Genomic DNA, 27,610 nt, shown 5'->3' with positions numbered 1-27,610 from the left:
TTGACAAACATAAACTTTGCCTTAGCGGTGAAAGTAATGGTTACGTCAGAGGGAGAATGCTTCAGCCCTTTGTTTGTGAATGTTTGTCATGGAAATGCTTGGTTTGCATCTGTTTACACTTGCCTCGCAGGCCTATCTGGGATAAAATGGAAACAACTCCCATTTTGTCTCTCCTTTGTTCACGAAACAACTTGGATTTGTAAGACATTGGCAAAGAGGACATGGCTTGAATATACGGTAGACTACATCCCTCAGTGGGGGAGGCAAGCTAGCGAGGACAGTGAGTGTCTTCACATTCTAATCGCTGACATTACTGCTTGTTAACATAATAGTCTGAGATTCCGACCACAGTTTGGTAAACTTTGGTGGAGCTGTGGAGAAACGCTCCATTTCACTTCAATCAGAAAGGGAAACGTGAAACACGTGAAGACCTCAACGTTAGTAATTTCTCAATAAGCACTGTGGTGAGGAATCCTTGGCTCTTTTCTATATTCAATCATGAACTCACCTCCTAGAAGAGAATCCAGTCTTGCAGTACACTTACATAATGTGCTTTTAGGTGGGTATATTGGATAATGATTTGATGTAGTACATGGCTATTTCAGTAAATGTTAGTACACATCTGAAACAAAATGAAAGCCTATCTAAGTCAGTCTTTATTTATCATGAAATATTCTTCCTTGTCAGCCAACAGTGGTGTTAAAACCTTAGTTTTCAGTCAATCATTTCATTCTTTCTCACTCACACCAGGCATCATGTATCACTCATGCAGTTGCACCACTCGGTAGGTCCACATACTTTGAGGCATGTTCTAGAAAAACCTCCCCTGATGTTACAAAGACCTGACTGAGTCCATGGAGCTGCCCACCCACTTTTTCCAGTGTTTTTTTGCCTTGGCAGACCAGCTTGCTAGAGCTACACTCTGCCTTCCAAATTCTTGTCTAATACGAGAAGGTGATATGCATAATTTGCAGTGTTGGGGAGTAGTGAACTAAATGTAGTTCAACTATTAGTTTAATTACATTTTGCATTAGCTTGGTGGTAGTTGAACTAAATTCAAATATTGGTAGTTTCGTCTGTAGTTAATTGCTTTTTTTTGCCATGGAGCGGTGTAGCTAACTACTGGAACTACACACCACCTTTTTTTTGCAAAAATAAAATATATGTGAAGTAGGCAAGACTTTTGTTTCTTTTTTCCCCATCAGACCTGACTAATTCCAACTTCAAACACTTTTTGTGCCTAATTCTCATTTCTTTTGTGTTTATAAATAGGCTAAATTACACATTCTGTTAACATCATTGGTGGAAATCTTGAAGGTGAGCTTAAAAGCAACCAACCTAAGGCTATTAATATACCTAGCAAGGTAACGTAGCTGAGTGATCTGTTCTTGCAATTTGTAGTCTATGATATTTCAGATTTATATATGATAATTTTTCACTAAGTAGATTGGATGTAGTGAACTACTTTTTCAAAGTGACTTTAGTTAAGTAAACTATATTTTTCTTAAGGGTAGCTTTAGTGTAGCTTAAGTTCTTCCAGTGTGAAGTAATTGGTAGCTCGGTAAACTACATTTTCAGAGTAACTTCCCCAACACTGATCATTTGTTAAATAGGTATTCCGTAAATTCCCAAATATAAACAGGGCAGGAATGACAAACCCACTGGCCTCAAAACCCCTGAAAATAACAGCTTGGTTAAGCGTTCAAAACTCTTTTGCATCTGACGAGCTTTTTAAATGTTAAATATTATTTTCTTAAATGGCAGATGTTTTCCATAAACACCTTGAGGAATGGAGCAGGGTTAACACAGACTAATTACACAGAGTAGCACTTGGATAATAAGGCTGTGTTGGTGAAACCGGAGCCCGGCCGCCCCGGACCCAGGGCTTTACTCTGGTGCACCACAAGTTAGCTTATTTAAGCACAGTTATTGGATTTATTTTAGTTTTTTCAAATGAAACTTCTGCTGGAGATGACAAAGAAGGCTAAGTTTCACTGGCCTTTTTGTTGAATGGGAGTGGATGGGGGATCTCTTTCTCAGTGAGCGTTCATGTCAGAGTCTGTTAGTGGAGCTTCACGCTGCATTGAGAAACTGATTGGAAGGTCGTTGACCTCGGTGTAGATCCTACCCAGCCGGCATCTGACGCTTGATTAACATTAGATTGTGTGGATTTTTGGTTGTGCAGCAGATCTAACCAAAGAAAAACCTAACTACCTCAATGTCTGGATCTGGACACTGTATAAACACAATTAGAGAAGATGTACTGACCAGTAGTTTCACCCTCCATGTACTTACAGCCTGTACGTTCAAGTATAGTAATTTCACTGATCATTGCCGAGGGAGTTTGACAAAACCAAATGAATTTTAGAGGGAAATAGATGATAATGTTGAGTGGTTGTATCTCTCTCTCTCTCTCTCTCTCTCTCTCTCTCTCTCTCTCTGTCTCTCTCTCTATCTCTCTCTCTCTCTATCTCTCTCTCTCTCTCTCTCTCTCTCTCAGGAGCTGAGTGTAATATTCTGTATGATGATGTGAATACCTGCCCACAGTACAGTAGCTTTCCTCCATCAGAGATGATCACCTTCTGTAGGTCAGCACTCAGACTCCTCTTCCTCCTCCCTCCTTCCTGTCTCTCAGTCACCATGCCAACCGACCAAACAAGACTTTACTGTGAAATGCTTACTTACAAGTCCTTAACCAACAATTCAGTTTTAAGAAAATAGAGATCAGAAAAAATGTACTAAATAAACTAAAGTAAAAAATAAATAAATAAATAACACAATAAAATAACAATAACAAGGATATATACAGGGGTTACAGGTACCGAGTCAATGTGCGGGGGTACAGGTTAGTCAAGGCAATTTGTACATGTAGGTAGGGGTAGGGCAACTATGCATAGATAATTAACAGCGAGTAGCAGCAGTGTTAGCAGTCTTATGCCTTGGGGGTAGAAGCTGTTAAGGAGCCTTTTGGACTTAGACTTGGTGCTCCGGTACCGCTTGCTGTGCGGTCAAACAGTTTATGACTAGGGTGACTGGAGTCTTTGACAATTTTTTGGACCTTCCTCTGACACCGCCTAGTATATAGGTCCTCAATGACAGGAATCTTGGCCCCAGTGATGTACTGGGCCATACGCACTACCCTCTGTAGGTTGGATGCCGAGCAGTTGCCATACCAGGTGGTGATGCAACCGGTCAGATGATGCAAAATGGCCAGAAACAAAGAACTTTCTTCTGAAACTCGTCAGTCTATTCTTGTTCTAAGAAATTAAGGCTATTCCATGCGAGAAATTGCCAAGAAACTGAAGATCTCGTACAACGCTGTATGTTACTCCCTTCACAGAACAGCTGAAACAGGATCTAACCAGAATAGAAAGAGGAGTGGGAGGCCTCGGTGCACAACTGAGCAAGAGGACAAGTACATTAGAGTGTCTAGTTTGAGAAACAGACGCCTCACAAGTCCTCAACAGGCAGCTTCATTAAATAGTACCCGCAAAACACCAGTCTCATCGTCAACAGTGAAGAGGCGACTCCGGGCTGCTGGCCTTCTAGGCAGAGTTGCAAAGAAAAAGCCATATCTCAGACTGGCTAATAAAAAGAGAAGATTAAGATGGGCAAAAAAACAGACACTGGACAGAGGAACTCTGCCTAGAAGGCCAGCATCCCAGAGTCGCCTTTTCACTGTTGACGTTGAGACTGGTGTTTTGCGGGTACTATTTAATCAAGCTGCCAGTTGAGGACTTGTGAGCCGTGGGGACAACGTCGTTGATGCACTTATTGATGAAGCCCGTGACTGAGGTGGTATACACCTCAATGCCATTGGAGGAATCCCAGAACATATTCCAGTCTGTGATAGCAAAATAGTCCTGTAGTGTAGCATCCGTCTCATTTGACCACTTCCGTATTGAGCGTGTCACTGGTTTTTGCTTTAGTTTTATCTGCTTTAGTTTTTGCTTGTAAGTATGAATCAGGAGGATAGAATTATGGTCAGATTTGGGATAGCTTCGGACGCGTCTCTGTGTGAGGAGTTAAGGTGGTCTAGAGTTTTTTCCCCCTCTGGTTGCACATGTGACATGCTGGTAGAACTGAGCATTTCCTGCTTCTGGGTGAGCATTTCCTGCTTCTGTGTGAGCATTTTCTTGTTTGCTTATGGCCTTATTCAGCTCGTTAAGTGCGGTCTTAGTGCCAGCAGCGATTTGAGGTGGTAAATAGATGGCTACGAAAAATGTAGATGAAAACTCTCTTGGTAGATAGTGTGGTCTACGGCTTATCATGAGGTACTGTACCTCAGGCGAGCAATACCTTGAGTCTTCCTTAATATTAGACATCACGCACCAGCTGTTATTGACAAATAGACACACACCACCACCCCTTGTCTTACCGGACGTAGTTGTTCTGTCCAGCTGATGCACGGAAAACCCTGCCAACTGCATATTATCCGTGTCGTCGTTCAGCCATGACTCGGTGAAACATAAGATATTACAGTTTTTAATGTCCTGTTGTTACGATAGTCTCGAACGGAGCTCATCCAGTTTATTCTCCAGTGATTGCACGTTGGCCAATAGAACAGATACTACAGTAGAGGCGGGTTACCCACTTGCTGACGAATTCTCACAAGGCACCCTGATCTGCCGCCCCTATATCTCTGTCTTTTCTTCATGCAAATGGCAGGGATTTGGGCCTGGTCTGGGAGCAAAAGTAGATCCTTCGCGTCAGACTCAGAGAAAAAAATCTCTGTCCAGTTCGAGGTGAGTAATCGCTGTTCTGATATTTAGAAGCTCTTTTCGGTCATACGAGACGGTAGCAGCAACATTATGTACAAAATAAGTTACAAAACACACAAAATATCACAATTAGTTAGGAGCCCGTAAAACAGCAGCCATCCCATCCAGGTCCATTGTAGCCCATGGCTGAAACACTCAGAGATATGCCCTTGAGCAAGGCACTTAACGCGGATTGCTCCTGTAAGTCGCTCTGAATAAGAGTGTCTGCTAAATTACTAAAATGTCAAATTGAAAAGTCAAGTAGCTGTGGACATAGTCCTTCGTCATTGCAGATTTGTGAATAATAAAACAATCACTCTCTCTAAAGAGCATTACCGAAACAACCGCACTCCTTGTGCCTGACAGCACTAACCTTCCTCCTGAACTTCTAGCCACTTGCTTGGGAGATGTGTGGATGCTGTTGTTGGCTTGCCAACAGAGAGCTGATGTCAACCGTCATGAATCTGGAAGCTCTGACTTGTTGCTTTGGGCAAAATAGATTCTCTGTGTGACCCGCTGCCCACTGCTCTCCTCCTCCTTACAAGCCCTAAACAGGTTGTGTGCGTGTGTGTTTGTGCGTGTTTGTGGTCAGGGGGTAGGGGTCTGTTGTGATGGCTTTAGCATCTTATGTGATGTGATCACGTTATGCGTTCATTCACATCCCTTGTGTGAAATAAAAAGACACACTCTCAATGTAGCCTTTCATGTGTTTGTTATGGTAACCCTGCCAAGCCATTTGTCTTCAACAACCTCAAGCTAACCTGCTTTCCTTCTATACTAAATGGAACGAGGCTCCTACAACGCAAATGCAAAACGGATCGAACAACTCCCATGCATAGAAAAGATCATTGAGATAATTAGCTGAGGAATAGCTGGAAGCTGATTAGAAAAAGATTCAATATAACAGATGAGGTTATATATTTTTTTATATATTTTTTTATTATTTTATTATTTATTTTATTTTCTAAATCAGTTTTTTTTTAATCAATCTGTGACTTTACATTAATACTTTTACATTTTTATTTTGCTATTTTGCTTTGTACAGACTTCCTTCATTCCATTCATGAAATAATCATTGATGTGATTTGCTACTAAAGAATTATCAAATCTGGACTTCTATTTCTAAACTGATGGTAATTTCAGTCAGGATGCTTGCGCACTAACTCAGCAACACGTCCAGAACAGCAAGTGTTTTTCCAACCCCCCGCTGTGACCTGGGACAGCATCGGTAACAGGGGAAAATAATATCCTTGAAAATAAGAGACTAGCCAATATTTTATTGCAAGCGAACATTTTGATATTACGTTTTTCAAAAGCGCCTCTTTCTTTCAGCCTAGCTACCCTTATTTTTCTCTCGCTGAGCCTTACACCCAGGTTACACTCAGCGTGTGTGCTGGACGTAGTGTGAAAAGCAGGACTGTTGATCTTGGTAGATGATGCCAAACGGAGTCATAAGGGACTTTTGATGGATCGGTGGGTAATGGTGGGCAGTGTGCCAGTGTGCCCCTGCCCTGAAGATGGCATAGCGTGAGGGAGCGACTCAGGGCTGGGGACGGAGTCGGATTAATGCCACGTTACTGTTTTAATTTAGTCTCTCTCCTCTGATGCTCACCCTCTGACCCTAGACTAGCATATGTTCTTTGAAGCTGCCACTGATACGGGACATGGTGTTACTTGTCCTGCTGGGTAATGGTTTATTCTACCGTTCTATTTCAGCTGGTAGGCCTATTCATCATGTAGTAACAAGGATAATTCAATCCATTTGGTAACTACCTGGCAACAAATTAAACATCTATGGAGTCCAGAAGAAACCAAAAACAAGTCATTATGTTATTATTATGTATGCTAATTTTTACCATGAAATGAAATAAATCAAACTGTAAAATAAAGCGTAACAGCTCTCCCAAACTACAGTCACAATGATTTCATTGAAGCGCCGCTGTGCAAAGGTAAAAATAAATAATTATCTATAATTTCTTGTTTTAAATTCTCCCAAATCAATGTACTAGTCCAAACCAGTTAATGAACTTTCATGGAAGCTTAGCAACTCTACAAACAAGTTTTGTTTGAACGGAACTGCATGGGGACGAGCATCAACATCAGTTAGCTTAACGGACACTTCACCAAACCTCCAGGGGTAACTCTGAGGTGCAGGCAATATTTACCCATCAATCTACACGGGCCAGTGACTTTCCCCTTCTCCACTCAACTCACCAAGGCCCAAGCAAAACCTTGCCCGGTGTTGTTTACTCTACAGACTCTGTCGTCCGATCCCCAGCCACACAGATACCATTTGGAAATCATGGAAAATATTTTCCCAAGCAGGGGAAAAAGAAACACTTGGTTGGGGATACACACAGGAAGAATCCGCCTCCGTCTCTGTGCCCCCCCCCCCAAATCTGTCCAGCTAATAGTAACGGTGTTCCTCAGAGGTAGTTTGATCAGCTGAATCACTTGTGACTGTTGTCCCGGGGAAGTCGTCTCCCTCAATAATAATAATGGCCTCTGCAGGACCAGCTGTCATACACAGGCACCTCTGGCATGTGTACATGGACTCCTTTATTAGTGTGTTGCTAGAAGTGCATTAAGCAGTTTTGTTCCAATAGGGTGCCAAGGCATCACATAGGACGTGATTAAAATGCATTCAAATGAATGATTAACGAGCATTAAGTTTGTGTGTTAGTCATTAGTAAGACTTGATGCAGTCGACACTTTTAAACTTTATTCCCAACTACACCCTGTGCTGCATAAAGACCCTAACATTGTTGAATTGCCAAGAGCGACGATTTGACAATCTCTGTTATGACAGCGTTTGGAAAGTCACGAGGAGAATTAATTACGTCAAATCAAATGTGTTGCACCTAGCACAGCCAGAAGAGGACTGGCCACCCCTCAGAGCCTGGTTCCTCTCTAGGTTTCTTCCTAGGTTCCTGCCATTCTAGGGAGATTTTCCTAGCCACCATGCTTCTACATCTGCGTTGCTTGCTGTTTGGGGTTTTAGGTTGGGTTTCTGTATAAGCACTTTGTGACATCTGTTGATGTAAAAAGGGCTTTATAAATAAATTAGATTTGGTTTGATTTTAGTTCCAAGCTGTAAAGTAACTCGTATCCTCAAAATGTTACATTTGGCTAAGACCACAACGGTGTTGCTCTGTTTGGACACATCACTTTGTTTTAAATTCGCTGAGCTCTGCAAAAAACGTTATGCTTCGGGGAGCGATAAAGTGTATCTAGTCTGTTTTACACTACTCTCAGTGGATCCACTTCAGAAACGTAACATCCCCCAATGTGACATTTCTCCTGACGCTCGCCAGGAACAACACCAGCTCTACACACTGTCCGTGACCTTCCCATGGACGCGCCCCAGAGTCCCGTTCTCCTTTCTCCTCTACCCTCGTTCTAACTATTGCCTGACTCGCTTCGATGACCAGGCCTAAAGGCGTCAGCTAGCCGAACCGAAAGATGTTTGATTAAAAAAAAGAAAAATGGGGAATGCGGCAATATTACCCCGGGACAGTAGACGGCGTTGAGCTGGTAATAGCCATCTACGGCCAAACAAGGACGTGACGACACACCCAAAAAAGGAATACGTGCGGGAGAATAAAATACTGGACACAGAAAGACATTTGACTAGACACTGACAGTATTGGAAGACTGCTGTGAATATGAACGATATCAAAAGAGAGGTTTTGGCCCAGACATTGGAAAAAGAGTTGATGAATATGAACTCAGAGATATTGTCATAGGGCCATCTGTGGCAATAGGAAATGTACCACTGTGGTTTCATACAAAATCACATGTTGATCATAACCTGATAGAAGAAAACAAACAGTGGTCTGAATAAGATAATGTAGGAACAATAGTGGATCAATATATAAGTAATCCGTTTTATTATCGTCTTGCAGTGTATACAGAAGGTTCAAAAGATCCCATGAATGGGAGAACAGGGGCAGTTGTATTTATTCCTGAGGTTGATGTTAATCTAACAAATGATTTATCTGTATATTCAACAGGAATGGTTGTGATAATTGTAGGATAGGGATGGTTGTGATAATTGTAGGATAGGGATGGTTGTGATAATTGTAGGATAGGGATGGTTGTGATAATTGTAGGATAGGGATGGTTGTGATAATTGTAGGATAGGGATGGTTGTGATAATTGGAGGATAGGGATGGTTGTGATAATTGGAGGATAGGAATGGTTGTGATAATTGGAGGATAGGAATGGTTGTGGTTGTGATAATGGTTGTGATAATACAGATATGGTGGTTGTTGTGGTTGTGATAATTGTAGGATAGGACTGGATAGAGGAGGTGCAACCAGGAAGAGTAGTAATATGATGGGACTCTGCATCAGTTTTGTGTAGTTTAAGATCTGGAACGTCAGAACGTGAGAATTCATGGTAAGACATAATGATGCTGTTGTTGGGGTTACAAGGAAATGGTATTAAAATTCAGTTCTGTTGGATTCCGGCTCATACAGGTGTTTATGGAAATTATATAGTAGATATAATAGCAAAAAGAGCAGGGAAAAATACTTTTGTGGATATACAGGTGCAGATGGGTAGAGGGGAAATTAAAACATTGATTTGGAAAAACAGTTTAGATTGCTGGCAGAGACAATGGGCAGACATTTTTATAGTACAAGAAAATCTGTACGGGAGATAGTGTCATACAATGGGAACAGAAGGGAGAGGTTCTTTGACAGGGTCAGAGAGGTTAGATGGGAATGGAGCTTCCATTCTTGCTTCATGAACATCCTCATCTGCACATATATCACTCCAGTGTAAATTGCTAAATGTAATTACTTCACCACTATGGCCTATTTATTGCCTTCCCTCCTTACTTCATTTGCACACACCGTATACAGATTTTTCTATTGTGTTATTGACTGTACGTTTGTTTATGTGTAACTCTGTGTTGTTGTTTTTGTAGCACTGCTTTGCTTTATCTTGGCCAGGTTGCAGTTGTAGATGAGAACTTGTTCTCAACTGGCCGACCTGGTTAAATAAAGGTGAAATAGAATAAAAGTAAAAAGTGAGGTCGGGCACTGATGTTGGGCAATTAGGCTTGGCTCGCAGTCAGCATTCCAATTCATCCCAGAGATGTTCGATGAGGTTGAGGCCAGGGCTCTATGCAGACCAGTCATGTTCTTCCACACCGATCTCAACAAACCATATCTGTATGGACCTAGCTTTGTGCACAGGGGCATTGTCATGTTGAAACAGGTAAGGGTCTTCCCCAAACTTTTTCCACAATGTTGGAAGCACAGAATCATCTAGAATGTAATTGTATGCTCTAGCATTAAGATTTCCCTTCACTGGAACTAAGGGGCCTAGCCCGAACCATGAAAAATAGTCCCAGACCATTATTCCTCCTGCACCAAACTTTACAGTTGGCACTATGCATTCGGGTAGGTAGCGTTCTCCTGGCATCCGCCAAACCCAGATTTGTCTGTCGGACTGACAGATGGTGAAGCGTGAGTCATCTCTCTTGAGAACGTGTTTCCACTGCTCTAGAGTCTAATGATGGTGAGCTTTACACCACTCCAGCAGACACTTGGCATTGCGCATAGTGATCATACGCTTGTGTGCAGCTGCTCAGCCATGGAAACCCATTTCATGAAGCTCCGGCCTAACAGTTCTTGTGCTGACATTACTTCCAGAGGCAGTTTGGAACTCAGTAGTGAGTGTTGCAACCGAGGACAGATGATTTTTACATGCTTCAGCACTTGGCGGTCCTGTTCTGTGAGCTTGTGTGGCCTACCACTTCGCGGGTGAGCTGTTGTTGCTCCTAGATGGTTTCACTTTACAATAACAGCACTTACAGATGACCGGGCAGCCCTAGCATGGCAGGAATTTGGTGAACTGACTTGTTGGAAAGGTGGCATCCTATGACGGTGCCACGTTGAAAGTCACTGAGCTCTACAGTAAGACCATTCTACAGCCAATGTTTGTCTATGGAGATTGCATGGCTGTGTGCTCGATGTTATACACCTGTCAGTTACGGGTGTCCCTGAAATAGCCGAATCCACTAATTTGAAGGGGTGTCCACAAACTTTTGTATATATGGTGTAGGTTGTGACTGGCCTCGTACTCCAGTACAGTAGGTGGTGATGTATGCACATGTCATTTGGTTGCGAGTCGCCAAATTAGACTTAAAGAAGAAGATGATGACAATCGACTTGCGAGAAAATCAAATTTGTGCTATTTGCCGGAGCTCTACTTGATGTGCCTACCAACACATACGTAGGCCAGATACGGAGACAGAGAAGATGGCCGCTACAGGCTCACTATTGTGAATGTAGGGGCGTAAGGCCGAGAGAGCTATGGTGGAGTGTTTCAAGAGAGTTTTTTTGGGTCCAAAATGCTGCAAACGATTCTCAATTTACCACCGCCAGCTATCTTTCCAGGTACCACAATGCCAAGTCCTCATGTTTTCCTGGGAGATGCAGCTTTCCCCCTACATGAGAACCTCATACGCCCTTATCCAGGTATGTTGATAATAGAATGTTGGAATCAATGTAACTTTTTATATTTCTAATTTCCCTTGTTTCTGCATACATGTATGCACCCCTACAGTATATGAGAAATGTATTTTTATCTAGTCCATCTCAATAAACCTGGGCCTACCTGGAACTACCACCTCTCTTGTTGTAGGAGAGTCAGACAATATATTCAGCATCATGGCTGCAAGGATGAGGAATTAATCCCCATTCTGGGAGGTCACAGTATGGAGTCATTTAGATTAGATTGAACTACACCACAAGCCTGTAAAGTCTGTGGCACACAGCTCTACAGTACATTGCCAGCACTTGATGTTCAAGTAGGTACAAATATTTATGAGAAATATAAATATTTCGGAGCAGTAGTAAATCAGTGTCTTATGAAGAGACGTGTAAATAACAAAAGTTTTTGGGGGAATAAAAGTGTCTAGTGGTTGACTCGTGTGATATCTGAACAACAGAACAAGTTGTTCATTTCACTGTGGTTCCAGTCATTCGGTCCATGTTCGTCATGCATAAACTCATGCAGCTGATGATCGGAAGTTTTGGCCAGAGATCATCCACAAAATCAGCTAGAGGTGCCAGGACCATGTGGAGAGGATGAGAAGAGGGGGGAAATTAGGAGTGTCTGGAGAGCAGTGTGCATGGTGAGGAGAGGAGGAAAAAGGACAACAGAAGAGAGGAAAGGGGATCAGAGTAGTCTGAAATTGTTTATATTTATTTACCTCTGGGACAAGCTGGTAGCTCGGTGCATGGCGTTCTCCAGATCTTGAGATATTCTTCAGTCATTTGCAATACCTTTGCGAATGATGTCTCAAGGATTGAGTCTGCATCTCTTTTCTCCCTTCTTCTCACACCCCTGCTACTACTGCTGCTGCTCTGTGGCAACACTGAGAAGCAAGCCAGTGGAGTAGGTTTTGGAAATGGGTCCAGGAAAGAGCTTCTCAGGTCCTTTTCACACTCAACAGTTTCCCATGTGTATCAAGAATGGTCCACCACCCAAAGAACATCCAGCCAACTTGACACAACTGTGGGAAGCATTGGAGTGAACATGGGCCAGCATCCTTGTGGAACGCTTTCAATACCTTGTAGAGTCCATGCCCTGACGAATTGAGGCTGTTCTGTTCGTTAGGAATGTTCCTAATGTTTTGTACGCTCAGTGTACGTTAAAATGGCTTTCCAAACTTTGCAGGCATAGAGTTGGAGAATTAAAACTAAGGTATATAATGATATAAATAAAAAATGATGTGCTTGTTCGTGTCACGGGCCTATTTATAATGTCTCTTTATGTAAAGTCTGAAGAATGTCTACTTCTCCATACTTCTCATTTATCCGACATCTGAATCTACTCTTACATAGAAAATTGGGGGTGTTAGTTTGCAGATCCGGTGTTATGTTAATAAGGAAGAGAATGAAGACAATGCTGTTTGGAGCATCTACACTCTAAAAGGTGCTATCTAGAACCTTGAAGTGTTCTTCGGCTGTCCCCATAAGATAACCCTTTGAAGAACCCTTTTGGTTCCAGGTAGAATCCTTTTGAGTGCCATGTAGAACCCTCTGCAGAAAGGGTTCTACATGGCACTCAAAATGGTTCTACCTGGAAACAAAAAGGGTTCTACCTGGAACCAAAAAGGGTTATCCTACTGTATGGGGACAGCCAAAGAACCCTTCCGGAACACTTTTTATCTAAGAGTGTAGTTAGAAGATGTGGATATCTATACTTTCTCAAAGTTAGTCCGACAGAGATGACCCTCCCACATGAAACCATCCCAGCATCAAAGACTCAGACAAGGGAAATGACAGGAGGAGAGAGGGAGGCTTATCTACATCCACATTCCTATCTACAGGCCATTCCTATGACATCTTCACCAGGCAAACAGTTTAGATTAGTTTAAAGTGAGAAAACACCACAACTCTGTCATATTTTGATATGACAGGTGAAGGCATACCTGTTCTGGGCTCTTTAGACAATGAGACAGTGTAGATAGTTTGGCATTTTGAAATCGGAATATCCCTGGATCAAGAAGGCACCACTTGTCACATACAGTACAGATGAGGGAACGACTTCCAGGAATTCCCTCCATTGTTTTTCAGGGAATAGGGGAACTCCTAACTTCCACTGGGAATTGAACATAAGCATAAACACACTGCAAATTATGGTTCACACAATATTATATTGAAATGTAACATTTTCAATATTGAAAAGCAAACGGGTGAAAGTGTTTTTGAAGACGCATTTGACTGATGTGATGGCTGCTGTGTGAGCTAATTCAATAGATGGCTGTTTCCTGGATGCATCACCACAGCTGATAAACAGGCCGTAGAGACCAGGAAGACAAATTACTGTAGAGTTAAAGCAAACATATTGAACATGCTAGAGACCAGCCTGGGCTGTATTCCACAACTGAAGAAAGCCCAGGCAGGGCTTCAGGAGAAAAGCAGACAGGAAAAGGATGCAAATGAACATGTGCTTTTGTGTCTTCTCAGAGGTTGAGGTATCACAGCTGCTGTAGTGAGGCATTTTGTTGCAGGATCTTTTAACCCCCAAACCCATTCATTATTTCTGCTTTGGTGTTCTCCTTCGCTGACAAAGTCCCTTGTGTGACCACAATACAGACACACACGTAAGCACACGACTGAAACATGTCCAACATTATGTTTCTCCTTCGTTAACTCACAGTATTTCCACCCTATTTGTTTACTTTTCTGTTGTGATTCAAATCCAACATCTGCTCAATTCCTTCTCAACTAACAAGAGAACTTTTGGAACTTTGGACTGTGGAACGGCTGGATGTTGAAAACATACCATGACTAATGAACACCTTGACGTGTATGAGTGGGTTCAATGGAGTGTTGCACTTATTGGAATCATTACAGGGAAGAAGTCCCCATGATGGGTTAATTACAGTACAATCACTGGGTCTGGGACCGCAGGCGTTTTTAATTATCACCCTCCATCAGCCGACACATTTCTATATTTTTCTATTCCCCCTGCTTTCCATGGAGGAAAATAGGAGGATAATTGAGCTCATCCATCTCTCTCTCTCTCTCTCTCTCTCTCTCTCATCCAGGGGTCATGGATAACAAGGCATGTATTATGTGATGGGTGACGCGGGCCCCCATCCTGACCCTGGGGGTTACTCACACTCCTATAAAATCATTTTACGTAAAGCGCCCATAATTATGATTTCATGGGTATTTGCAATCACACTATTTCTGCATCCACCCAAGCTTTTAATCTCTGTCCCTTAATGAAGTGTCCTGGTCAATTTCCTCCTTTACTAATGATATGAGGGGAAAGGTAGAGTAAGATAGGGTTGGTCAGAGGAAAATCATGATGGTTGTGAGTGGGTTTCTAACGACTTTAGCTTGACATTAAGGAGATGGGGGGGGAGTGTGTGTGTGTGTGTGTGTGTGTGTGTGTGTGTCATTGTGGTGATGATGATGAAAAATATTATTCCTCTGATACACCTCAGGCCACGGTCCATTCTCAAATTAGTTTTCACAGTCCGTCCACTAACCGTGAAAGAGTCCACAGGGCTATCTAAGGAAACAGATGGAGTATAAATATGGCTTAGTGTTAGATTTCAGACTGTCTATCTATACCACCTGTATATCTGTCTGACCACTTGTCTGCCTGCCTTCTAACCTTCCTTCCTTTCTCTTTGTCTGTCAACATGAACCACTCTTGCTGCCTCTATATCTTCATGCTGGCTTGTGTGCTTCATGCTTGTGGGCATGCTCATGTGTCTGTCTGCGTATCTTTCTGTTGGCATGCTAGTCTTCCTGCTGCCTGCTAGCCGGTGTTTGGTACAGTCCAACACAAGCACCCTGAGCTAGCCTGTATGCTGCTTGCCTGCAGGTGAGCATGTCTGCTGCATGCTTGTCTGTCTGTCTGTCTGTCTGTCTGTCTGTCTGTCTGTCTGTCTGTCTGTCTGTCTGTCTGTCTGTCTGTCTGTCTGTCTGTCTGTCTGTCTGTCTGTCTGTCTGTCTGTCTGTCTGTCTGTCTGGTCTGTCTGTCTGTCTGTCTGTCTGTCGGTGTCTCTCTTCCTGCTTGCATGCTAGTCTTCCTGCTGACTGACTGCTAGCCGGTGCTCTGTACAGGCCAACACAAGCACACAGGGACTAGCCAAGGCTGGCCGCGGCCCTCATTATTAAAAGCGATGGCCAGGGCTCAGGGTCTGTCTGCACAAACACAGAGCGAAGGAGAGGGGGAAAGGGAAACCGGCTCGCTGGGGATGAGGTTTCAATAAACGTCAGGCAGCGTCGGCTCTGTTTGGACTGCAAATTATTGCTGGCTGATGGTCTATTATTTTACAACCAAAGATCGCTGTCGAGAGAAAGGCAGAAGGGGGAATGAGAAAGGGGGAAAAAAAGAGAAAAAAACACTGGAAGGCCGCCGAAGGGGAAAAAATGGTTACAAAATACTATAATAATCTTTGAAAATATTACTGGAGCGGCCGCAGCTTTAGCTAAGAATAGGCTGCAGAAAGCAAAGTGACTGGGGCAGATTTCACAGTAGATCGGAGAGAAGGAGGGGGAGTCATGTGAGAGTCTTATAAAATCAACACCTCTGCCAAAATAAGTTACAGGTACCTCATTACATCTGATGAAAAAAATATGAATTTGTTACTCTCGTATTACTTCCACCAAATGCACACCTAATCTATTGCCTCTGGGGCTTTGGAACATTTTACACTAGTAGAGAACATGTATGGATATGTTTGTTAACTTCTGGATGGGTTTATGTTCTATTGCTCAATCTTTGTGATTACTAGTCCTTTATGGAGACGTTTTCTTCAGTCTGCCTTGCTTTTATGGAGACATACATTTGGGTAATTAACTAAAAAAGCTTGCCACCATAATTCCTGACTCAATAATATAATTCCTCCACAAGGTATTTTCTTAGCCAGACTGAGAGAGACCAGAAGTACCCGTGCAGTTTTGGTCTTCGTTATTTTTACCCATGTTACACTGAACAAAACTACACGAAGGCGTCTGAGAGCCAGTGTGTGTGCCGTCAACTAGCCGACAGGGAAAATACATTTCTTACCTCAATAAAAATATTTTGGGATTTTAGTGTTTTTCTAACACTCTTTAACTCCCTTAATATTCTACAACGCTCCAGAAAAAAAGCTGGGAAAAAGTTGGGCTGGCCTCACGTGATTCCAGTGATTCCAGGTGAATTAAAATGCAGCGTTATATGGCCAGGCCGAGGTTAGGCTGCGTTGGTTGGGAAGCTGTTACAGGCATTCTTTCTAGCCTTTCAATTGAGGTAATAAATTGAGAGTGATGGCTAATTTTAGGTGAAACCCAATACCCCTCGGTAAATGACGGGCCTAGAGGGACATTTTAATCAACTGCGTCTGCCGCTGTCGCCGATATAGAAATAAGCTGCATGATTTTTCGGGAAATAAATCTCTAAAGAATCTGTGTTCCAAAATACTGTAGCCAGTGTCAGTCATGTTCCCACCTACCTGGGACAATGAGAGGGAGGCAGGCCACTTTGGCTTGGCACAATGCACTGACTGGTATTGGTCAAGTCTGACTACAAGTGCAGCCACAGTTCTTAAGCCATTGCAGTGTGTTGACATGATGTGACTTCAGCGGTATATAACAAAGGCAGAAGAGATATGAACAGAGGTTACACCAGGTCAAGAGGACAATGACTCTCATCAAAGACTAAAGACTGGAGATAGTTTGATCGTTCTTGTACAAGAATAGAATTCCTTGAATGGAATTCCACATTTATATCATTCTCAATATCTTCTCATTCTCAGACTGTTATCTCAAACCCAACCAAATGTGGATGTCAGCTGAAATGTTCTGAAGAGTCTCATGTAGAATATCCCGTGCAAAGCACATTCATTTAGACCTCTGACACGCTGAACATCCGTATCACATTTACTTCAGGGTCAACAGAGGCAGAAGAAAAACAGTACAAACCTCTAACGTTTCACAACCTTAGCTGCATGGCAAACGCCACATCTCGTCTGCAATCAAAGCCACTCAAATAAACAGGGTGATATTTATCAATTAGACCACGGAAGGCAGAACACTTTTAATCTGCTCCCTTAGCTTCTGAAAAGTTGCACGACACACTCAGAGTAGCTGTCAACTCTTTCCCCAAGGTTCATGTGTGGGACTTCTGGGTTTCAGCCCTTCAGGCAACAAAAACTGCATTTGTGTGCTACGGCAATTAACGTATTGTCTTACTTAATAAGATGGAAATGTGAGAGTGAGTACCAGCTATATAGAATCACGCTCAGCAATCTGGTGTGGGTGGGATTAGTTCGAGGTGCTGGGGTGTACTCCTCTTGCCAGTACTCCTCTGACATAGACATAGTTCTGCAGACCTGTGCTTCTCATCTGTCTATGTGTAAAAGTGCATGTGTCTGGGAAAGTGTGAGTCAGCTCAGTCCTATGTGTTTGGTTTAGATTCGTTCTACCCTACTGGAGCGTTTTGAGTGGCCAGTCTAACCAAAGACCCCACACATTTGTGCCATGTGTGATCTGGTTGGGCTGAACCTCTCAAGGTCAAGAATAGTTTTCTCTAGCCTAATACAAACATGGAGCCTTTGGTGCTGTACAAATTCATACGTAAGTGAATGACATTTTATTATGAATCGATAATGATATTGTCACAATCAAGTAAGAGGCACCCATTTGAACATCACAAGATACAGAAAACAAAAGACCTATAATATAATTTCTACAAAATATTTTCTTGTACCAAAATTTGCCATAATGAGGTGTTAAAAACAAAATGTGTTTTTATTTCCTTTTCAATAATTTGCAATTGCATCCAGAGAGTACAGATCAACAGTACCTGTGCCCGGTTGCTATATTTACCCTATGGGGTAAATGTTTTGTCATATACCCTCTACATCACTTTCCCTCACTGCCACAAACGGATCTAGCTACAGTCCCAACACATTGTGAGAGTCGACCAGCTTCTGTAAAAACCATTAGAGACAGAGGAATCAGGGATGTTTGTGTTGGTGAGCTACTACAGATGTAGGATCTTAATTTCAGCCAGTTTGCTACAGAAGGAAAAAAAACCTACAGCAACAGGAAATGTGAATAATTATGTGGATGATAATTAATTGAAATTCTGGTAGGGATTAATACATTTTTCCGTAAGGGAGAAATCAAGTCTGAAATTTCAAAGTGGAAATTGCAAACTTCCGAAGCCCTTCTAAAACTCAAAATACACTACAAATAATAAACGTCCTGCACTGCAGGAAAGTTCTCCTACAACAAGGTGATCAAATTAAGATCCTACATCTGTAGTTGGAAAGAGCTGCTTTACAATTGACTGGCTTGTTTTTGCTTTGCCTCTGAAAACATTACAATGGAGATATTCAAGGCATTGATATCTCAGGACTATCTCAGCACTACGTTTCAATCCTGCTTTTGCCTGCTTTCAAAGAGGCTGGTGAACTTCCACTATGGAAAACATGAAGAAATGATGGGATGAAGGCTTTCCAAGTTAGAATGACACCAATGACACACTCAAACCATGTGATATGATGTGAGTGAACCACATGTAAAAGACCATCGCCCTTCAGGCTGTGGTGTGATTATGGTTAGTGCTGACGTATAGGAGTTTGAAACTTTTTTGTCTGTTTCATGCTTTCTTGATTTAGTTTTAATTGATTTCTTGAGATTGCTTATACAATGTTTTTTTGTTTTTTGACATTTATTTTTAATTCTTGATTTATTCCGCAGTCTGTGATTATTCCATTTATGTGGTTTTTTTAATTGACAGATTAAAAAACATTTTGGTGAAAACAGAGGCTGTAGTGGTTGCTAGGGACAATGATGATTTTGTGGGAGGATGGTGGGTGGGCATACGTGCTGTTACATCTGTGTGTGTGTTTGTGTGTGTGTGTGTGCGTGTGTCTGTTTGCGCATATTTACATGTGTGCGGGTGAGTGTTTCCTTGTATGTGTTTTGGTGTGGTTGTTGGAGAGTATGGGGGATGATTAAGAGCACCTGCCCTGTCACGTCACTCATGCTCCTGTTTGGTGCCTACCGAGCTGGAACCTTCCGGATGACATCATCAAGAGGTGGTGGGCAGAAAAACAAGATCCGCTCCAGCCGCCCCACCACAGGCGTCCTAGCCTGTGGTGGGGCGGCTGGAGCGGATCTTGTTTTTTTGTGTATTTATGTCTCTCATGCTCTCTTCTCCTCTTCTCTTTCTCCTCTCCTCTCCTCTTCTCCTCCCTTCTCTTTCTCCTCTCCTCCTCTCCTCTCCTCCCTTCTTCTCTTTCTTCTCTCCTCTCTTCACTTCTCCTCTTCTCTTTCTCCTCTCTTCACTTCTCCTCTTCTCTTCTCTTCTCTTTCTCCTCCCCTCCCCTCCCTTTTCCTCTTCTCTCTTCTCTCCTCTTCTCTTCTTCTCCTCAAAGACGCCTCTCCCTGCTGTTCTAGGCCAGGTATTACATTAAAACCAACTCAAATCATCCAAGGGTTAATCATTGTCCCATAAGTCATAGTTAAGACCAAACGTTTGTGTATACTGAATGTTGGTGTACCCTGTATATCCTGGCATGTTGTGTTCTGTACAAGGACACACTCTGTTCTCGACAGGAGCTACTCCTTTAGTTGTCTACTGAGAGGATGTGGTTCCTGAGTCCTTATATAGCAGCCTAGGAGACAATTTAATCACAACCCTCAAACTACCTACACACGTACGCACACGAACACACACATACACACACAAACACACACCTGTCTGTACATTGTAAGGTTTATGTCTCTGTCCATTTCGCTACACTCTGTTCATTCCTCCACTCTTTCAGGAAGCGTAAGAACATCGGTGGGTTTGTGTTTACCACAGGGTGGATTACAGAGGATATGCACAGTTTCCACCTGCTAATCAAAACGTAAGTGTTTTTCCACCTACTACCTCATATTTGTCAGGATTGGTATAATGACCAGTGTCTATCTCCTACACCCACCACCTCATTTCCCGTTCCCGAAAAATGAATGTGCCTGAAGATTTGCTTGAGTGTTTCAAATGGTTACTCTCAAAAATAACATTCAGGTTAACGACTGGAAAATGTCACAGTGAGATGCCAATGTTAGAAAATAGACAAAATATCTCCTGTCTTCCTATCCTGTTTGCAACCGCATCTTAATCTAATCAAAAGTGATTCATTTTCGGGGGCCATTATATAAAGGAGACAGAGTGGACTGTCCAAACATAATAGCCCAGCATGCTTTGCATGACCATAAAAGTATCAGTATTTCAAGAAATATACACTTAAAGTAAAATGTTAAATGGAGAAACATTATGGGATGTAGACCAAAAGGTGTGTATGTGTGTGTGCGTGCTCACTCGTGTGTGTGTGTGTGTGTGTGTGCGCGCCACTGTGCTTGTATGCGTGTGTATCAGTGGAGGTTGCTGAGGGGAGGACAGCTCATAATAATGGCTGGAACAGAGTAAATGGAATGGAAACCATGTGTTTGATGTGTTTGATACCATTCCATTCATTCCGCTCCAGCCATTCCCACGAGCCCGTCCTCCCCAATTAAGGTTCCACCAACCTCCTGTGGTGTGTGTGTGTGCCCCTGCACGTGAGTGTGCACGTACCTATATTTCTAAGTGTGTGAATCTAGCCACATGCCTGTTTTTATTTCGTTCCGTGACGGGGCAGCGCGGCTGACAAAGAAGAGGGACTGTTTCGATCCGGTAAGTCAGAGAAGGACTCGTTCTCCCTTAATGACACTGAAAACAAACAGTGGTGAATGGGTGCTTGGTCCCGTCTGAAACCACAGGCCCCTTATGGGAAGAGCTTGTCCAGTCCAAGACTGGGCCTACAGGAAGACCCAGGCGCCAAGGAGTTAAAATGCCCATAGTGTATGCACATGTGTGTCTTGGTGCATATGTGTCTGTGTGACCCACAAGGCTGCAGGGGATCAGCTGGGAAACAGACTGTGGAATAACCAGGGGAGACTTCCCGATCACTAACAGCAACAATATTATCCTGCCATTCTCTGGCACACTGTGATTTATGAGTCCAGGGGAAAGCTACACTGGCTCCATGTCCTGAACCTGAAGAACTTATACAAAGTACCCAATCCACTGTAATAGCGTACACGTTTGTAATGTAAGATGATATCAAGGATGAAATAGCTTTTATTTGTTGTTCAATAGTTGGTATGAGCAACTGAGGCAAAGGGTAAAGTGGTGAAGGTGACATGGTAAAGTATGTGTGTGGGTGGGGATCAGGCAGACAGGGTAATGGATATGCTGTACGTTATGTTCGGATGCATGTGCTTTCACTGCTCTAGCTCTGTCTCTGTATCACAGCCCACACTTTACAGTGTTCATGTCTGTCTGATGCTTGACAAAAAAACTCTTCTGCTTCCAAACAGCCCTGGCAGACCAACTGAGATGCCACATTCCGAGGTTCACGGATGAGTATTGTCTGTCTGTCTGTCTGTCTGTCTGTCTGTCTGTCTGTCTGTCTGTCTGTCTGTCTGTCTGTCTGTCTGTCTGTCTGTCTGTCTGTCTGTCTGTCTGTCTGTCTGTCTGTCTGTCTGTCTGTCTGTCTGTCTGTCTGTCTGACTCACTCCCATTTTCAAACAACTCAAAGTCTGCTGTTTTTGGACCTGGGCCAACACAGATTATTAAAAATTGCTCAAACAACCTGTCTCAAAACACCCTGCAGCATCCAATGTCTCTACTGTGACAAAGCAAACATCAGCAGGAATGAGGGTGAGCTATTCGTACCTACCTTGTTTATGCCAATGACCGATGGACGGGAAGAATGTTAAATATGATGTGTATGTACTCTGAAGGTTAATTCCACTGCTGGTCACTCCCACGTTTTAACCAAGTTGGTTTGTTCAACTTGAACTGAAGCAAAGAAGATGGATTATTGCAATATGGTGTATGTAAGACATACAGAAACACTGGTATTAGTTGGGTGATTTCATTTGGCTATGAAGGAAGGCAATAAGATATCCCCACTAGGACAAAAAAAATGCTAAATCAATTCTGAAGGTAATTCTGGTTCTTTAACTTGTGTCTACTGGTAAATCAGGGAGACTGTGAATCCAAAAGGGAGGAAAGAGAAATCCATAGACTTAACGTGCCTTTTCATGTGGTGGAAACTTCACATAGTTCCATCACCGCGCCCCTGGCTGTCCACCTAACCCACAGAGAGGGTGAGAGGACAGGAGGAACAAAGGACTGCACTGGGCCTGTCATCAGGGTGTAAAATACCCCTCTCTGTTGTGCTTCCTCCCTGTGGAACTTGTGTCTACCATGCCCCCCCCCCCCCCCCGTTGACATCACACTGTGAAAATAAACCAGGTTTAAAAATAGCCGTGCAACATCAGGTGGTGACACACCCACGGTTTATAGGGACAGATCGGGTGACACACTCACGGTTTATAGGGACAGCTCGATGACAAGTGTGTGTCAGAATGCTGGTGGCACAGTCACACCTCCCTTACTCCGTGTGTGTGTAAAACACTTGATCCTCCGTGTGTGTGTGTGTGTGTGTGTGTGTGTGTGTGTGTGTGTGTGTGTGTGTGTGTGTGTGTGTGTGTGTGTGTGTGTAATGATTGGATGTCTCATGCCATGTGAGGACATCACTTGGGAAAGAGTGCACTGAGATGGAAAGCAATACAAGCTAAGTTAAATCAAGCTAAGTTTGATTTTGGTAAATGCCAATGTCATGAAAGATTATATCATAGGAGACCTATTATACAGCTAATCAGTTGCTTGGAAAGCGCACATTGGTAAACCATTGGGGGGAAATAGGTTTATATAAAAATGTATAGTTCTTGCCAAGCATAATTATCCTCCCATCTGCCTGCATGTGTTGTTCTCAAGTAGCAGGAATCCTAGGGCTTTATCCAATCTCTATAGCTCAACCGTTACAGATTGCGCTGTATAAATGTATTTATAAACTGGGTGGTTCGAGTCCTGAATGCTGATTGGCTGACAGTCGTGGTATATCAGACCGCATACTGTACCATGGGTACGACAAAATCTTCGATGGCTCTAATTACGTTGGTAACCAGTTTATAATAGCAATAAGGCACCTCAGGGGTTTGTGGTATATGGCCAATATACCACAGCTAAGGGATGTAGCCAGGCACTCCGTGTTGCGTCCGGCTTAAGAATAGACCTTAGCCGTGGTATATTGGCCATATACCACACCTCGTGCCTTACAGCGTATACCGTGAATGCAGTCTCCGCTAACGCAGAAACTATGCCATTACATTTCAATCACGCTGTAACGCTGTAACCCTGAACTTCTACGATACGGATTGAATAGAGCCCCTAGACATTACAGGAGAGACAGAGTTATGGTCTGCGAGTCCAGGCAACGTAGCCACAGAGGAAAAAAACATGCTTAGTCACTCAGTAATATCTCACCCCTCGACACACAGATCAAGAAGATAAACAACACCGTGTCAATCACATCACTTCTTCACGCCTCCCACAGATGATCTGAGTTGACCCTGCTGAGGGAAGCCACTTTTGTTGAGGCACAATTCTGCCCATAACACCAGTTCAGACAGGAAACGCCACGTATTCATTTAACCATTTATTTAAGATCACAATACCTGCAGTACATTAGGCTCTGCTCATGCATCATAACAGAGCATACATCACAATAACAACAGACAGAGAATAAAGTACGCTAGACAATCCCTTTGACCGAAACAAAAGCCCAAACAGATGGAAGCTGGGGTGTGTGTGTGGTAGGAAAGCAGAAAGCTGATGCTAGCGAGTAATGCATGTTACAGCATTAGCATGTCACCAAGAACACTAGCGCATAGCTTGCGCACGGCAGCCATCAGAGAATGTGTGTGCGTACCTGGTTGACTATTAGGCCACCATATAAATTTAGTATGATGAATCTAATTGGTGCAATATCAGCTGATGCAACACTCAGGTTTCCTGGCTGAACTAGCTTCGTTTGATTCTTGGGTGTCTGGTGGGTTTGGAGTTGTAGCACGTGCAGCGACCACAGCAGCTCTCCTAGAGAGTTTTAATGCTCTGCGTTGAGGTTTTAATGTTCTTTAGCAGGTTGTTCTAAGCTGTTTTTTCTGTGAAACCGCACTTGGTGCAGCCAAGTGGGTAGGCTAATGTATGCATGGTGTGGCCTAGATGGCTGCGTTTACACATGCTGCCCAATTCGGTTATTTTTTCCAGGAATTAGTCTTCTGACCAATCAGACCGTCTCTGAAAAATATCTGATGTAAAAAGATCTGACATGATTGGTCAAAAGACCAATTATTGGGAAAAAAAGATCAGAATTGTGCTGCCTGTGTAAATGCAGCCGATGTGTGTTCTCCGACTAGCAGGTTCTTATATCTCAAGTTTATGGTAACCAAGCACAATGCCATGCGTGCCACCACCAACCACAAATGTCAAGGAGGTATGCTAGCGCAATGCATTGTGGGAAATTATCAACTCAATAAGAGGGAATGGAAAACCCAAAATGAGGTGGTAGGGATTTTTATGGCTTGTCGCTCTCATGATATTGACGTCTACCTACGATTCTGGACTTCAAGAGCAAGTTACTGGTTGGTAGTACCTAAACCTATACCTTCTGTATTGAAAAAGTGAATGGCATAGGAACACAGACTGATGCATTGAGGGAACACGATTCCATTCTCTTACCTGATTGATACTTCCTAAAGGTTATGTACACAGGGATGGGATGGCTCTTCGCTCCTCTACCTTGGTCTGCCAAACTGGCCTTAGACCAACATAGGGGAGTGGGCTAGAACCATAGAGATAGCTAGAGGACTCATCTTTGTATCTGTGCCATTATAGCGTCTGTGACAGCATGGTCAGCGCCATTGAGGCAATCTCCATTTTGAAGCAGTCAATTTTCTTCTTCACAATTGGCTGATCCCTCCTGATAACCAGGTAGGACATGATTCCAACAGGGTCACCAGCAGAGATCAGCCAATGAAGTTGGATGTCCGATCCAGTAGACTACATTAAAATGGTGGAAGCCCTCAATGGCACTGCCCATGCTTATGCGGCCTTTTGGCCACTAGAGGCTTCCATCATTCTCTAAGGCTATATTTCAGACCCTGTCTGATGAGCATATTCCTTCACCATGTGTTAACACATTTATTACCATGGTCGTTCAATAACTCATCTTTTAACCCATTAGAGTCGATGTCTGAGCTCCCGAGGAAATCTAATTAGCATGTGTCTGTTTAAGTTAGCGATATCTGTTTTTTGTTGCATGGGCTGCAATCGCGGCCTTCAGCATCTGCAGTGGAAGGTGGCCGAGTTACAGCGGTGTTTGTCAGACCAGGAGACATCACGAAAATCAAAAAAATAAATGTAACGCAGGTCGTATAAAGGGGACCAAGGCGCAGCGTGTAGAGTGCTCATACTTGACTTTAATGAAGATACTTAAACAAAACAACAAAACGACAGCCAACAGTTCCGTCAGGTACACTTGACAAAATGGAAAACAACTATCCACAAAAACCCAGGAAGAAAAACCCCTACTTAAATATGATCTCCAATCAGATGCAACGAGGACCAGCTGCCTCCAATTGGAGATCAACCCAAAACACAAACATAGAAATAGAAAACATAGAAAAACACAAAACACCCCCTGTCACGCCCTGACCTACTCTACTATAGAAAATGACATCTTGGGGAACAAAATGGCGCCGTAGAGAGAACACGGTGTTTCAGCGAGCTCACGCGGTATTCGTAAATTTATATCCTTACATTAATCTCCTAGCTTGAAAAAGTGGTAGAATTGGCTTAATAAGTTACCCTACAATGAGTCTTGGTGACTATTTCTCAAAAATCTCCGACAACATGCCCAACAGAGCTACTAAGAAGTCGACCAAAACCGTCATCCCTGTAGAGGTGCAGGAGGAGCTAGCTAACGTTAGCGAATCTAACAACATTGCGGATCCAGGCACAATGGACCTGGTGATTCAAAGGATGACAGATAACATTACTAAAGTGATCGATATTAAGATAAGAACGGTCCTGGAAGCAATAGCAGGCCATTCAGCTGAACTACAGAGGGTTGTCAAACGTGTTGATGAGGCGGAAGGAAGAATTGCTACTGTGGAAACTTCAACTACATCCATGGACACTAAGATAAAAGCACTTGAGAAGCAGGTGCGCGAAATGGCGGAGCACATTGACGACTTGGATAATCGAGGACGCAGATGCAATATCCGTGTTGTGGGACTCCCGGAAAATTCTGAAGGGACACGTTCAGTAAAATTTTTTGAGGAATGGATCCCTGGCTACCTACAAATGGACACTAAGGCTGGTCATGTGAAGCTAGACAGAGCACATCGCTCTCAAGCACCGATACCCGGTCCCAATCAGCGCCCACGACCAGTGGTTATAAAGTTCCACAACTTTACCGACAAGCAGCGCGTCATGGATGCGGCTAGAAACATCGGTTCTGACGGTAGTCAACGTAAAGGTCCAAAGGTCTCATTCTTCAATGATTATTCCACAGCGGTTGTACGAAGGCGCAAAGCGTTTGATGAGGTGAAGGCTCGACTCAAGAGAATGAAGATCGACTACGCACTGCTGTACCCGGCCACATTGAAGATTATGGTCAACGGATCGCCTAAAAAACTACACATCTGAAGAGGCTGCTGCGTTTATTGACTCTCTCGGGTAAATAACCTTAAGCTGCACCTCCGCAGCATAGGATAACGTCTTATTTTATTTTGAATCTGATCATGAAACAGTGGTGTAAGTTCTCATGTGCTCCTGTTCAGTAATATTCGTATCGGTATTATTTTTCTTGCTAAAGTAACTGCCGCCGTAGCTCAGACTGAGATATGTGTGAACCTATATTGGTGCCCAGGCTTGGTTTTAGGTGGAAGAGCCTCAATCTTCTTCTATTGATTTTAATTTCCACATATATAAAGGATGAGGCTATTGAGTGGCAATGCGGACTTAAGAGTCTACATTGGAAAGTTGAAATCCCCTGCATGTTAGCTAGTGGGAAAACCCCCTTTTGGATTTTTACATGTTTATTTTTTGGGTTTTGTATAGTTCAAGTTCAGGGTTCATATCGTTTGTTTACGCTCAGTGAGATAGAGGAGAGTTCAACACATGGAAAAGGGTACCACCCCATTTTTACAGTAAGATTCAGTCTGGATATTGAATGGTCAAAGCGCAATGGCAGGTAACAGACTACGTGTATGTACATGGAACATTAGAGGGAGCCATAACCCCATTAAAAGGAAGAAGATACTATCCTTTTTGAAAAAAGAAAATATTGATATTGCCCTGTTACAAGAAACCCATTTGAATGATAAGGAGCATCTGAAATTACAACAAGGGGGGTTTGGTCAAGTGTA

Source organism: Salmo trutta, chromosome 2, assembly GCF_901001165.1.
Source record: "Salmo trutta chromosome 2, fSalTru1.1, whole genome shotgun sequence".
Classification (NCBI taxonomy): domain Eukaryota; kingdom Metazoa; phylum Chordata; class Actinopteri; order Salmoniformes; family Salmonidae; genus Salmo; species Salmo trutta.
Note: the sequence above shows the minus strand (reverse complement) of the source record.